This window comes from Eulemur rufifrons, chromosome 29 (assembly GCF_041146395.1).
Source record: "Eulemur rufifrons isolate Redbay chromosome 29, OSU_ERuf_1, whole genome shotgun sequence".
In the NCBI taxonomy this organism is placed as follows: Eukaryota; Metazoa; Chordata; class Mammalia; order Primates; family Lemuridae; genus Eulemur; species Eulemur rufifrons.
Window position 1 is genome coordinate 29,525,135 of NC_091011.1, and position 13,503 is coordinate 29,538,637.

The 13,503-nt window shown below is 37.6% G+C and overlaps 1 protein-coding gene across 2 annotated transcripts in view; it reads left to right on the forward strand.

Annotated features, from left to right (window-relative positions):
* The first annotated feature begins 384 nt into the window (after window positions 1-384).
* The window catches only part of HYCC1 (hyccin PI4KA lipid kinase complex subunit 1), a 70,838-nt gene continuing 57,719 nt past the window's right edge, over window positions 385-13,503 (forward strand). For both annotated transcript variants that reach the window (XM_069461249.1, XM_069461250.1), the window contains exon 1: window positions 385-565. The gene's annotated coding sequence lies outside the window, so the exon portion shown is untranslated. The remainder of the gene's footprint in view (window positions 566-13,503) is intronic.

The following is a 13,503-nucleotide window of genomic DNA, read 5'->3' on the forward strand; positions in this document are numbered from 1 at the left end:
TTTCTCTCTTCTGATTACAGTTCATATCACCCGTTAAGCCTTCTTTTCTTCTGACAAGGCCATAAGCCCTAAGGGCTCAGAGTCTGAGACCTTCACTGATCTCTATCGCCTAGCGGTCACCGCAAACCCTACAGTCAATCATCTACCCCCGGGATCCCCGACCACGCCCATTACTCAGACCACGCCCACCCAAGTCGCCCCCCCTCCCCCCCTTATGGCTCCGCCCCAGGCCCAGCAACGAGAGATTCTCATTGGCGGAGAAGTTGCTCTGGTCTCGCCCCGGGCAACGACGATAGGCTGAACTGGCGTGAGGCGGTGGTGGTTGGCTGCCTGGGGACGGGTCCCTAGTCGTGCCCGTCAGAGTGGTTGGCGGCAGTGGCGGCTCTGCGGGCTGGGTTGTCAGTCAGTGAGAGGAGAGGGAAGATGGCTCGCCGGGACCCGTTCTGCTAGCAAGAAGCGGGGCAGGTGGTGCTGCTACTCAGGAGAAAGCCGAGCAGCCGCCGTCGCTGTCGCTGCGAGCCGCACAAGTCGAGGTTCTGCAGGTGGAGCTCCGGCAGCCTCTCTGGTGAGTCCGGCCGAGCGACCCACGCCGGGCCCCCGGGGCGCCCGGCGACCGATAACTTTTTTGTCAGGGAGGAGCCGGGGCGAGGCGGCGGCAGGGAGGGGACCGGGACTTTGTCCCTGGGGCGGCGGCTTCGTTGGGGGTAACGGCTCCCGCGCGAGGCGCCACGGCTGGTCGCCAGGCGGCACTGGGTACTGGGGGCGTCCGGGCGGGGTAGGTGGGCTGCGGCCGGGGGCTGCTCGCCGCGAAGTTGGGTACAGCGCGCGCCCGCTGCCTGGAAGGCGGCAGCTTTGTGCGCGCCGACTCGGGTCTCTCTCCTTCCTGGCGAGGAGCGGTCCAGCCTCCGGGCGTGACCCGGGTGCCGCCGCCTCCGCCCGACTGGCCGCCCCTCTGCGGGGTGGGCCTCGGGCGGGAGCCCCCATCCTCACGCCGCCGCAGCTGATGCTCCGGCCTTTCCCACCCCTCTCACCGTCCCTCTTCGCTCCGGCGAGGCCACCGCTATCGGTCCAGTCTGGCAGCCAAAATGGTCACTGTCGACCTCCCCGCCTGGCCCTCTTTGAAAGCAATAGTCGCCTCTGTGTTTGGTCCCCCGCGGGGCAGAGAGGTTCAGAAAGCCGCCACGATTCCTTCCTTGGTTATTACGCCGAAGATCTCCTCTTCAGTCCTTGTCCCCTTCTTTCTATGAGTTATTCCTCTCCCGAGGTTGATTTTTAACATACTCGAGAATCGTCGGGGTTTTAGCCAAAAATTGTTGCATTAAAAGACTCCAAGTTTGTACACTTCAGCAAAATCAGGTGTCCATCCGTCAGCGTGCACTTGTGTGCTTTGTACCCTCAGAGTTTAGACATTCCTGAAAAATTTTAATTTTGCCCAAGTGGTATCGCACTGCATGCAGAGAATCGGTTCTCTGGTAAATACACTATCACGCGCCTGGCAGCCGCTCCGCTCGTCAGGTAGGGGGAGTTTGTTCCACAGGCAGCTACTATCATGCTTATCTCAGAGACTACTACAGGCAGTAGGGCCAGCTGACCTTTTGCAAATCATTTATCCTTGGGTCACACAGTAGTTTTTGGAACAAGTAAACTATCTCTTTGGTTCATGTAGCACTTTACAGTTTGAGATTTTCAGCTTTATCTTATCGGCGTAAAGTCATAAAGATTAATGTAACCTTGAGTCAATGTGATAGTCCTGGGAGGCTTATTTTTCATAAGAACATTCTGGTGCTAACATCCACAGCCTCTTCATCATTTGTAAGTTTTTTTTTTTTTCTTTAGGTTATTACATTTTAAGGTTTACAAGATGAATATTAGTCTAAACACCATATTTTTGAAGTGCAAGTAAAGGGAAGAAAGAAAAAACATCATTTTTAAGATCGGCTTGGCCAATAATAATAACTTCAAAGTCAGCTATTCATATAATCAATTCATTTAAGCAAGTGGCAAAGGGAAAAACTATCACATAATTATAAAACAATTTCTGGATTTGGCTCATTTTATCTTTGACTTATTGAAATTACCATTGAGGGATTAGAAACTCTCTTAATTATCAGCATTAGCAGTACCTGGATATGGACACCCAGTGAAGCATTGGCTAGTCACCGTGTTATTCCTGCTGTACTTCCTTTCTTTGTTGTATTCTTATTTTGTGAAATCTGCTCTTGGTTGTATTATTTAGAGTGTTGTAGTTTTGACAATGAGTTTAAGTATGTCTTATAGGCTACTGTTTTATTCAGCATCACATTGCCTAATATTTGTTTTATAATGAATCTCAAGAAATCTTAAAAAATTCTTAGTATTCAAGACCTTTTTTGGAGTATCAATTGACATTTTGTAAATAATTGAAACTATGTCAAACATAAGTTTATTTTGCACTGCTCCAGGCTGAATAGGCACTAGGGATACAGAAATGAATGTTGTAGGTCTTGTCCTCAAGGAATGTACTGTCTAATGTATAAAATGTTAGTGACATAACAGAAAAGTAACAATTATAATACTACGTAATATTAATAAGTACGAATAGAGATATTCCTAGTGTAGTAAGAGAGTTTAGAGTAGGAGACCGTTAACTCATCTTGGATGTAGGCGGAGTTGGGAACACACAGCAGAGTTTTGAAAGATGATATAGTTTTGCCAAGTGCAGGAGGTAAATGCATAACTTCCCAAGAGGAGGATATAAGTAAGAAGACAACAAGGCATGAGAAACCATGGCAGTTTAGAGAAGTTATTAACAATGACAAGTCAGTGTCAATTAACATTGTCAGTTGATGAACATTGACATTGATATGGCTTGAATGCAGGGATTAGTAGGGAAATGGTGGGAGATGAGGATAGTGAGGGTGGTAGAGGACCAGATCAGGGCACTGTATCCTTAGCAAAAGTGATTGGATGGAAGGTGATGGGTGAGAAGTCTATCCAATACATTGGATTTGTATTTTAGATCCTCACTCTGACAGAGTGAGGTAGAAACTCATAGGTCCAGGTCACCTATGGGAAGAAAAAAGGGGCATCAGGACTCTGAGGATTTGACCTGATTCCATTGATTGGAAATGAGGAACATATAAATGGAAGGAAGAGGATAAATTCTATTGTGGATATTTAGAATTTGAGGAAGCAGTAGAACATTCAGGTGAAGATTTGGATCTGTGGTTGTGGAACTTATAAAGAAAATCAGGATTAGAGTGAAAATTGGGGGTTGAATTGAAGCTATATTGATTTGGTTATATTGAAATGACTCAGGGAAAGACTTTGGCATGATAAAAATAGCAGCCAGAGAACAGATTCTGATAAATAGCAGAAATAGATAGAAGAACAGTTGGAAAGAGGTAGAGGAGTAGTAATTAGAAAAGTAGGAGGAACATCAGGAGAGATACTAAGGGTGGAGAGATTTTCAAATGGAGGAGGAGCAGGTCAAAAATTTTGAATGATGTAAAGAGGTGTCAAGAAAGGAGAGAACCCCAGTGACCACTAAATTTGTCAGGGGTTCATAGGTGACTTTAACAAGTACAGTTTTAACTGAGTGGTGGTTCAGAAACCAGTTTTTGGAGGCTTGAGAAAGAATGAGTGGTGATAAAGTAGACATACTTAAGTTAGGCTTTTTAAGAAAACTGAAGTAAAGAAGGGAGATAATGATACCTATAGCTATCATTAAACAGTGTCCTCAATCTTGGCTACACCTATACAATCATCTAGGGAGCTTTCTGGACTTTTGATTTCCATCAGGAACCTGGATACCAATTTGGGGGTGGGTGAGGTAGAACCCAGACACCAGTATTTATTTTAACAGCTTTATTGAGGTATAATGGCATATGATAAACTATACATATTTAAAGTGTACAATTTAATGTATGATGTATGTTTATACCTATAAAACCATCACCATAGTCAAAATAATGAACATATCTATCACCTCCAAAAGTTTCCTTGTGTTCCTTTCCTTCTCATCCCCAGGAAACCACTGATCTACTCTCTGTCACTACAGATTGCTTGCATTTTTTTTTTTTTTTAAGTTCTCTAAGTAATTCCAATGTGCAAGCATGGTTGAAAACCACTTCAGAAGGATTTAGTTTGAAGGAATGTTATGTTTGTTTACATGCATAAGGAAAGTAAGAGTAGAGACAAGTAGGAAGAGATTCCTAAGAGATTCAGGAAAGATGAGATAATTATTGGAACTATGTCCCTGAGGAGATAGATATGGATAGAATTCAGAGCTCTGACAAGTAAGAAAGGAAGACAATTTTGGAAGCAACATCTCTAACAAAGAATATGATGTTAAAGATGGTATATTTCTTTGTTACCATCATCAAAAATACCATCATGTAGTGTCTATATTGGTTCTCTGAAACACTCAGAAAAATTAGAAAGCATCTTACTATTGTGCAAATGAATGCTCCCCAGAAAAACTTCTTAAATGGAGCCTAGGACCCCTGGCACCATCATGTAACACTTTGTTGTTTTTTCAAGAGGAGCAGATGGAATTAACAGTTTGACTATTGCTTATTGTTGAGAGCCAAGTTCTGCCAGAGTCTTTTTGGCCCTCTCAGTTAGGCTGCATATCTGCACCAAGCACTGAGGTAAAAGAACATTTAACACTTGAAAATCTCCTATTTAAAGTGTCTTTGCTCTGAAGAAACCCTGCTTGCTTGCCCTTTGGATATATGCCTTATAAACACCTTGGAGGAGAAAATTTTTCCTGTTTTCCCAGATGAGACAGAGAAGAGTTGTGATTAGAAGTTGTCAAAGGCCCACATTTTCTATCCTGAGAAAGGTAATACCTCACAAGGTGTTTTTTGTTTTTTTTTAATTTCTTGCTCAAGATTCAGATGTAAGTAAAATTTGAGTCCTGCTTATGTGAAGTCCAGGGCTTGCTCCTATCTGTAGGAGCTTTTACCTTTGGCAGTGGGCTGAAAACAAAATGGCTAATATCTGAATAATTATTTGGCATTGCCCTTAATCAAAAATAAAGGTGGAGTGTAAAGTTTTGTCTGATTGTCTTCTGGGGTTCTGAAAATTTCTTTCATTCATAGGTCAATCGAATGATCTGACCTAGAAAGGGAAAGCATCCTTAATTTTGGTGCAGCCTAAAAGAGTAGAAATATCAATGTTAGCATGATTTTGGGTACTATTACTATTATAATCACAGCAATAGTGTAAACATTCTGTATTTTGTTAATTACTAATGTAATACATATTAATTGTAGGGAATTTAGAAAATTCAGGAAAGCGTAAGTGATAAGTAACATTTATTAATGTAATGTCTCTACCCAGAGATACTTGTTAACACTTTGGTGAATATTCCTATAGGTCCTTTTTAATGGGTATTTACTTTCTTTCTTTTTTTTAACACAAAGAAACTATACTGTTTTTAAAAAAATTTTTATTTTAGTGTCTGTTGTTTTGTCATTAGCTTATTTTCACTTAATAGATTATGAATGCTTACCTGAGTCAATAAAATATTGTTCTTTACAACGTAATGCCATTTTGAATGTGTGTCTAATATTCTGGCCTATGGATTACCATAGTTATTTATCCACTATTTCAGTTGTGGAAATTTTAAGCTCTTTCCAGTAATTTTGAATGGATAGCAGTTAGCTTATTGTTAGTTTAATTACTGCCCATATCTGTAGTTCCTTAGGATAGATTCTAAAGTCATAAGATATGCATATTTTTAATACTTTTAATAGATATTCATAGATTGCCTTCTAGAAAGATTTGATTAATATTCATCCTTACTAGTTGTGCTTGAGAGTGCCAGCACCCTCTCCATAGTCAGCACTAGCAATTAAAACACAGACATTTTGATATGAAAAGTTTATCTTCTATAAATGTTTTTTTCCCATTGATTATTAGTGACATTCACTATTTGTATTTCTTTTGTGAATTATCTAGTAGTGTCCTTTGTCTGTTAGGATGTTGGAGGTTTTTAAAAACTGAATTTGAGAGCTTTTGTTTCTAAAACTATTAAGCTTTTGTCAAGTTACATTGCACATAATTTCCCCAGTTTGTCATTTACTTCCTAATTTTGTGTTTGATATGTTTTTCTTTTTAAACAGATTTTTAGCATTTTTAATGTGGTTAAATCTATCAGAATTTTCTTTTATGATATCTGCCTGCTTAGAAAGGCCTTTTCTGATGCTCAAATTATGTAACTGTTCATCTCTATTTTCTCATATTAATTTCAGTTTTTTTTAAAACTGACACTTTTAATCTGCTTGCAATGTAGTATTTTAATATAGAGTGGACAGTCAATTATTTTAATACTATTTATCGAACAATTATCTTTTCCCAGAGGTTTTAAGTACCAAATCATGTGTATATGCTCTATCTATCTATCCATAGGTATATGACTTTTTCTCTTCTGTTTCGTTGGGTTGTTTAGTTTTGCTCCAGCAATTCCAAACTGTCCCAATTATTGTCACTTTTTTTTTTTTTTTTTTTTTTTAGAGACAGGGTCTCACTCTGTCACCTAGACTGGAGCACAGTGGCCTGATCATAGCTCACTGTAAGCTCGAATTCCTGGGCTGAAGTGATCCTCCTGCCTCAGCCTTCTAAGTAGCTGGAACTACAGGTACATACCACCCCACCAAGCTAATTTTTAAATTTTTTGTAGAGGTGGAGTCTTGATACATTGCCCAGGCTGTTCTTGAACTCCTGGCCTCAAGCAATCCCCCTGCCTTGGCCTCCCAGGGTACTGGGATTACACAGATAATCCACCATGCCTAGCCAATTGTAACTTTTTAATGTATCTTACTATATGGTTGTGTGCATCCCTATCATTATCTTTTTCAAAACATTTTTAGCATTTCTCATATATTTCTTTCTTTTTTCCTTTTATTTTCTTTCTTTTTTCAGATTACCTTAAATGTAGTTTATTAAGATCCTAAAAGAACCCCATTGCAATATCTAAACTAGTTTTCTAGAGATAGTTGTGATATCTCTACAATGTTATCATCATTTATTCAAGTCATCTTTTATGCCACATTGATGTAGTTTTGAGTTTTCTTCATATCTAAAGGGGTATTTTTCATATTTGCTGATCCTACTGAGAATGGAATCTTTTTTCACTATATTATAAGAGGATTATATCTACCTGATAGAACATATTAATAGAAATATTGGTGATTTTCATATATTGTTTTTTCTGATTGGTCATCTTATGAAACTCTTAATTCTAATAGTTTTTATTGAGTTTTGTGATAGTTATAGCATTTGTAAATAATGATAATTTTGTCTTCTTGCCCACATTTAATCCTTATTTAATTTTTTTATTACATTGATCAGAACATCTAGAATAATGTTAAATTATAGTAGTGAGTAGTGAGCATCCTTGGCTTCTCATTTAAATGAAAACACCTTTAGAGTTTCATCATTGTGCATTCAAAATTTTTATTTATGGCATGTTAAGGAAATAACTTTCTATTATTTTTTGGGGAAACTGAGATAAATATTACCTTTAATCATATGCCCTCTTAATGTACATTCAGATGATTATATGAGTTTTCTTCTTGGATGATAAATTGTATTAAAGACTTCCTAGTAGATTTCACCAAACAATTGCTCTCTTAGAGATAAAGGCAACTTGATAATAGCATATCTCTTTAAAATAGTGTTATATTTGATTTGCTATATGAGACTGATCTCTAGTATTTCTTTTGTGTTACCTTTTTCAGGTTTTGGTTTCTAAATGTGCTAGCCTTACAAAAAGAGAGAGCGTGCAAGAGAGTGTGTGTATGAGAGAGCTTTCCATCTTTTTATGTACTCTGGCAATTAATCTCTTCCTTGGAAGGTTTGAAATAGTTTGGCTGTAAAAATGTCTAGGTCTTTTTGGATTGAATGCAGTTTATAGAGATCTTAATATGTACTGATGTACTTTCTGAGTATTTTGCATAATTAATTTTATTTAATCCTTATACAACTTTATGAGGTTAAGGATTATTATTTCTATTCTGCAGATAAAGAAACTGAGACTCAGAGGCTAAGATATTTGTTCAAGATCAATACCTAATTAGTGGTAGAATACAGATCTTAAACTCAATTTCTATCTGATGTGATAGCCCATGTTTTCTAATCAGTACCTTAGTTTTTTCCTAATTAGGACTCTTCCTTCACCCCTATTACTGAGAAGTAAATTTAATCATTTCATTTGAGCATCTTATTAAGTATTTTTCCTCTTTGCACAATTAGTGTCAAATTTTGGTAACCCTATCATAATTATTACTGATCTAATCTGTGTTGATATCATATCTTCTGCTATTTTAATAAATATGGTCATCCTGGAGTGAGGTGGGATAGAGTGGAAGAATTTAAAATTGATATTTGTATAATGTACTTAATATAATTCACATTTTAATATGTTGGGTATTCAAGATCAATTTGCATTCCTGAATCAAGTTTCAACCTTGTAAAGAATGTTATGTTAAGTGCACCACATATAAGAGATCAACGAGTTTTGGAAACACAATTTTCCATTTTAGTTTAAATATTTGTTGTTGAGCCTCACATCAGAGTAGCCTTTTACTAGTAATGCTAAGCGATATTTGTTTGGTGTGTGTTTTCTTGGACAAAGAGTCTTTTGATTATTTGAGGAATATTGGTTGTCTTGCATATCAATGCATAGAATTCATTCAGTCATTTGCACTTGAGTTAATGAAAACATTGTATATGAGTTCTTAAACTGTACTCTGAAAATTATTTTAGGTTTCAGCTACTGGAAGATTTATATTTACTCTTGTATAGAGAGATGTATAGGCTTGGAAATTTAAGAGAATAATGTGAGCCTTAACAGTGCTTAGATTAGGCAAGTAATTATGAACTCTATATTTTTCTTTTTGAACTCTTCTGTTTTTTCCCCTTATTAAATGTAAATTATCACCTCCCTTGAGAAAAACTAAAAAAAGAAAAAGCAAATTAACATTTGATTAAATCAGTTAGGGTTTTGGTTCTAATCAACACATGCAGACTGTACTCCCCACTTCCTTCCTTTGGGGGCATAAAATATTGCCAATCTGACCTCTTCAAACTTGCCAGACATATATATATATATGCTCTTTTGATCTAAATTTCAAGGTTCCTGCTGATTTGTTAATCAATAGATGTTACAATGGTGGGCAGAGTGGCAAACAGCCCCCACAGCAGTACACACTTTAGTAGTTCAGAAGGAGCGGCCACGTGTGGTGGCTCATGCCTGTAATCCTAGCCACTTGGGAGACTAAGGCAGGAGGATTGCATGAGCCCAGGAGTTTTGAGGTTGCAGTGAGTTATGATGATACCACTATACTTTAGCCGGGGCAACAAACAGAGTGAGACTCCTTCTCTAAAAAGAAAAAAAAAGAAGAAAAAAAAAAAGAGAGAGAGAGACAGAGAGAGAGAGAGAGAGAGAAAAGAGAGGGGGGGAAAAAAAGAAGAGGGAGAGACTATTTTGAAAAATGATGAAACTTCAAGTGGGTCCTGATAAGGGAAATGGAGAGGAAGGCAGAATTATTTTAGAGATGGGTAAGGGGAAAGCATCAACAAGTAGGGAAGGTAAAAATGTGCAAATCAAATAGATTGTTAGAGAAGTACAGAAAATTGAAAGAATGGTTACATGGGTGATAGAACCAGAATATTCAAGCCAGTGAGTTCAAGAAGTAGAGTTTCAGAAAGGAAGATGCTTGCTGCAGGTTAGAGAAAAAGAATGAGCTTTGAGAAAGAGCTGATAGATTTGTCATTTATAAGGTTATAGAGAATAGATGATGAGAATCGATGATAACTGATTTTATACTATAAAATGGGTTAAGGAATAAATTGAGCAATTGGAGGCAGTGGCAGATTAGGCTACTAAATCAGAAAGTTAATCATTGAAGAATAAATAAATATGGAAGTAACTGGAAGATACTAGAATCTGATGAAGCTGGCCACCATGGCTCACGCTTGTAATCCTAGCACTTTGGGAGACCAAGGTAGTGGGAGGATCGCTTGAGGCCGGGAGTTCAAGACCAGCCTGGGCAACATATTAAGAGAGACCCTGTCTCTTAAAAAAATTAAAAAATTAGCTGTGTGTGGAGGTACGTGCCTGTAGTTCTAGCTATTTGGGGGGCTGAGGGGAGGATTGCTTGAGCTCAGGAGTTCGAGGCTGCAGTGAGCTATTAGTGCCATGGTACTCCAGCCCAGGGGACAAGGTGAGACTTCAATCTAAAAAAAAAAAAAATCTGATGAAACCTCCCTCTCGGTGCCATCCTCTTTCCAGAACTGTAAGATCCTATCCTGAAATGTGTTCTCAGTTGTCCAAATGATAATAAGTCTTTTATTAGTGATAATTTGCAGTGTCATTTATTGAATACCTATTGTGTGCCAATGCTTTATTTGTATTGTTTTTAACCCCTAAAACATCCCTGAAAGGTAGATGTTATCACCTGCCTTTCACAGTTTAGGAAACTGAAACTTAGAAAGTTAACGTAACTTGCTGAAAAGTAGCATGAGTTTTTTGGACTCTAAAGTCAGCATTCTTTTCATTATGCCATGTAGCTTCCTCTATTTATAGAGCTGTGTTAAAACACTGTGGGGGTTTGTAAGAGGAATATAAAGTGTGATTCCTCTTCTTATAGAAGAAGTAGAAGATAAATTTTTATTAATATTATGCTTGCTGTAATTTGTGTTAATTATATTTTTTATTTAAAATGTTTTAATAAATGGAATCCTTCTAATAAGTTTCTCTACCATATTTTTAATATCTAATGTTTAACAATTGCTATTATTTAGAGATAAGATCTTTTTTTTTAAACTGTGATAATAATAGATTGAGGGGAAAGGAAGGACAGACTAAGAAGAAACAAGTCAAGAAAACTAAGACTTTTCAACATCCTGATGGGGTTAAAAAAAAAAAAAGAAAAGAAAAAGAAGACTAAAGCTTGTTATTTTCACTATGAGAACTTCAGTTATGTTACACAGTTTTAGGTAGCACCTCAGAAAGGCCAGCCTCTTCATGGAAATCATATTGAGCTTGTCACAAGATGTAGTCAGAGCAGATACTCATGTCATAATACTAGCTCCAAAGAGTTTATTGTAATACACTGTAATTAACTGAATTTGGATTCCAGTAATCAGGAATTAGTTAATTGGTGAAGGGGTCCAAGCAGATGTTTGGTTTTCTGTAATAAACTTTTTCTTCAGAAACAATGCATAATTGAAAAAGAAATGCTTAAAATACTTTAGGGATTAAACATTCTTATAGGACTTTCAAGTACTTTGGGAGGAACCAAGATAGAAATTTTTGTGGTGCTAATTTTAGTCTCATATTCAGCTACAAAGCAACGTTTAGGTTACATTTTGTTATACTAGTATAAGACTTACTATTATTGAAAACTTTATTTTAAAAATAATTTTATAATTCAGCTTCTGCTAAAACAATTGTTAACCCAGTCAATATGAATCAAGATGGTCTTATGGAACTGTTTATTTCTGCTTTGGTTACTATACTTCTTTTTAACCAAGAAAAACAACTTAATAAGATCCCTGAGTTTCTGATTGGGAAGAATCAAGTAGAATTTTGTATAGTCAAGATCTGTTGCTTTTGTTATTATGGCCCAATAGTACACATTACCACCATTATCTGTGTTCACTTGTATTTGCTCATTGCACCCTCCTCTTCACCCCACCATTTTCTGTTAACAATCTGAGCCTCTATTGGCAGACTTCATTAATGGTGGAGAGTCTCATTCCGACTTATTAAAGGGCAGTGACTCACCCTAAGACATCGACCCACAAGTTAATTGGAATTTGGTTCTCTTAACGTTTCTTTCTTCCTTTGTCTCCAACATTGCAGCAAGGAAAGTACTTAGAATGCAAAAAGCTTAAAGGAATTCAAGTATAGCTGTGCTTTGGAAAGTGTATTTCTGTATATTATGTTTGGGAGAAAGAGAGGAGAGAGGGGTGAATTATAGATAGCAATGTGATTGAATGATAATGTTTACATTGGGCTTTCTTTTACATTCCTCCTCATTTTCCTCAAAGCATGTTTTATTATTTTTATTATTTTATATTATTGCTTATACTCTGATTTACTTGATTCATTTCAAAAAGGATTAAAGGACACTCATTTCTGCTATGTTTTAGGTTTACTTGTTTCCCCTAATAGACTGTGAATTCCTTAAGGCAGCTGCCATGTTATATTCATCTTTGTAAATCTGGCATGTAGGACATAGTAGACATTTAACAACTTATGAATAAATGGATGATATTTAAGCACCTTTAGTACAAGAAAGGAAGAGCCAGATTAATTTCTGGATTCTATAATAGTTTATTTTGCAGCTTTGGTGGTATTATGGGCTGAATTGTGCCCACGCCAAAATACATACATTTTTATTTTTAGAGACAGGGTCTCTGTCTCCCAGGCTGGAGTGCAGCATAGCCTCAAACTCATGAGCTCAAGGGATCCTCCTGCCTTTGGCCTCCCAAAGCACTGGTATTACAGGAGTGAGCCACCACCACACCCAGCCCAAAATTCACGTGTTGAAGTTCTAACCCCTAGTACCTCAGAATGTAACCTTATTTGGAAATAGGGTCTTCAGAGGGAATTAAGTTAAAATGAGGTCATTAGGGTGGGCCCTAATCCAGTATGATTGGTGTCCTTGTAAGAACAGGAAATTTGGATCAGACACAGAGGGAAGACAATGTGAAGACATAGGGAGAACACAGCTATCTACAAGCCAAGGGGAAAGGCCTAGAACAGATCATTTTGTCCAGCTCTCAGATGCAAATAACCCTCCTGACATCTTGATCTAAGACTTCTAACCTGGGGAACTGGGGCAAAATAAATTTCTGTTGTTTAAGCCACCAGTTTGTGATACTTTGTTACAGCAGCCCTAGTGAACTAATATAGATGGCTTTTATGCTTGGATGTAGCAAAACCTCAAATACCCTTTATTTGCCTATTCTCAAGGAATAGTTTGCCAAGCCCAATGTCAAAACCTTAAAAATTTATACAATTCCTCAGGCAAGACATAGGAGAGATAAATTTGGAAAGCTTAATGGAGAAAGTAATAACTATTTGCCTCCTCCTTCACCTTTCCCAATACAGCCAATGGCAAGCAGCTGGCTAATTCTTTAGTTCAATTGAATTTATTTGGTTTGGAAAGGAGAAAATGTTTATAGGATATTTATATTCTTAGGAGCTCAAGAGCCTCTGCTAATAGACTTGGTTGCTTTTTCAAAGTAGAAAATGGAAGGGGAGGACTAAATGTAATACTTTTTAATATGATGTTAATTTGAGCTAATTACTTGTGCATTATCTTAGTCATGTTATTATGCCTGTGTTATAGTCTAAGGCAAAACAGTTTGTCTTTAGCTCATGCTTTGATAGTTACTGTACCCTCTCATGATCAACCAGTCCTACTGAGTTGCCACAGATATTTTTAGCGTTTTTTATTATCTGCTTTGGCCATAAACTAAATATACATACTTTTTTTATCA